At 36.5% G+C, this 2252-nt stretch overlaps 1 pseudogene; it reads left to right on the plus strand.

Moving 5' to 3' along the window:
• Window positions 1-671: 671 nt before the first annotated feature.
• On the plus strand, window positions 672-1967 carry LOC137744757 (carbonic anhydrase Nec1-like; annotated as a pseudogene).
• The last annotated feature ends 285 nt before the right edge of the window (window positions 1968-2252 follow it).

Raw genomic sequence — 2252 nt, forward strand, 5'->3', positions numbered from 1 at the left:
AGACAACTAGACTTTTGCGCGAAGTCTGGGTTCAGCGGAGTTCATGTTTGTATCCAGAGAAATGTAATCGTGCAACACACTGGTAGCCAAACATGTGTTTAACGAGGGTTGTCCCTGTGAGTGAGATTGTATTGGCCTCAATTTTCTATTTAACATTTTAGTGGAAGTTGTATGCATTTCAATTCGATTATAATCAATAAATTATATTCTTGGTAAAATAAAAAATTATTGTGTCAACTAATTCCAATAACTGTTTTATTTTGTTCTTAAATTATCCTTTTCCTACAATTTAGCTATTGTTTGGATTTCTACGCTCTTTTGCATTCGAAAATAAAATTGATTTTATTTTGTGGGAATAATAACAACTTGAGCATGAACTAGCTTTTGGGTCATGCATAAATTTTGAGAAGTTTATCACTCCCATGAAATATGGTGAGATATTATTAGATGGCGTTGTGGCTAAGAAGAATAAGTCAAGGCAAGTTACTCAAACTTAGCATCTAATATAGGTGAAGATAGCATTTATTTCCACATCTAGATCCTGTAACTTTTTTTTTACAGTGATTAGCTCTGCCGTGTATGATTATGGAAGCTTTATAAATTTCAGTATTCATAGACCAAGGCATCTCTTTCTTAACATCTGCATGAACGATCCTTGCCGTTTGTTGTGAATGATGCTTGAGTCAAAGCAAACTCACCTTCAATTCTTTGTTTTGACAATTTTCCTACTGTACTGGCACCCGAAACCAATTACAGCTAAACCACTTGGTAATGCCAGATATATGGACTTCCATTGGGAACTGATTTACACACTCATTTTCTCCTTCTACACACACATCTTCATTTCCGAACTTTAAGGTTGAACAAATCAAAGAAGAATCATGTGGAAAAGGAGAACGTATGCAGAAATCATTTTAACCATCTTATCATGATCATCGTTCTTACATACATATTGAATTTGGATTTTCGGTGCGACCAAGAAATAGAGTTTGATTATACAGAAGGGAATGAGAAAGGCCCACAACACTGGGGAGAGCTTAAGAAAGAATGGGTGGCATGCAAAGACGGAAAATCTCAATCACCAATTGATTTAATAGAGAATCAAGCCGCCAAAGTGATCCCAACTTTAAGGGATCTTACTCAGAGACATAAGCCTTCGGATGCAACTCTCAAGAACGAAGGTCACTACATCGCGGTGAGGAAGTGAAAATCACATTAGATTTTTTCATGGATTTTATAGGTGGAGAATGCATGGTCTTATGAATTTCTACAACGTACGTCATATTGAAGTATTATTGTTGTGTATATTTATTTGTTGAATATCTATCGTCCATGAGATTTGAATTCAAAAACTGGAGATTAAAAGATATTGTTAACGTGAATTCAGAAAAAAAATGGAGATTGGAGAAACGTTATATATCTTAACCCAGCATACTTATTAGCAAAAAAGTTAAGAGTGCTGCTTTTCATTTTCACAAAACAGCTTTGGTTTTCTAATTCTTGCCAATTTGTTGATTCTGTATTGCATTTAATTGGATCAGCTTGAATGGGAAGGTGATGCTGGATCTATCCAAATCAACGGCACAGAATACTTCCTCAATGAATGCCATTGGCACACCCCATCCGAGCACACCATCAATGGCGTAAGGTCTCTCTCCCTCAGCTCCTTTGTCTTTAAAATCCAAAACGTTTCTTCCATATCTGAAGAGTTCTCCTCATAAGGTATGATTTGGAATTGCACATGGTACATCGAGGCGCCGACAAGAACAGTGTAGCTGTAATTGCATTCCTATACCAAGTTGGTCCGCCCAATCCTTTTCTCTTAAAGGTAAAAATCCTCAAAACATATAGATGTAAATGAATTGTCAAGAGATTGATGGCGTTATTCCAACTGCTCCACTTTTTCAGGTGAACAAGGATATCCTGTCTATGATTGGAACAAAGGAGAAACAATTGGGAGTGATTAATCCAAGGGACATAATATGGCGCAGCTTAAGATTTCACAGATACATAGGATCGCTCACAACCCCTCCCTGTACGGAAGGAGTCATTTGGACAGTAAACGAAAGGGTACAACACTGTTATGAACCCTACAGCATTTTTTCATGTCTTTGATATATAGCTAGTAATGAGAGCATTTAGTTAATCATGTACGGTGTCCTCAGGTAAATATTGTTTCAAGAGAACAACTGGAGTTACTTAAACAAGTTGTTGATGATGTAAGTCACCTTATCTGTTTAATTGTTTAGTGG

Source organism: Pyrus communis, chromosome 9, assembly GCF_963583255.1.
Source record: "Pyrus communis chromosome 9, drPyrComm1.1, whole genome shotgun sequence".
Classification (NCBI taxonomy): Eukaryota; Viridiplantae; Streptophyta; class Magnoliopsida; order Rosales; family Rosaceae; genus Pyrus; species Pyrus communis.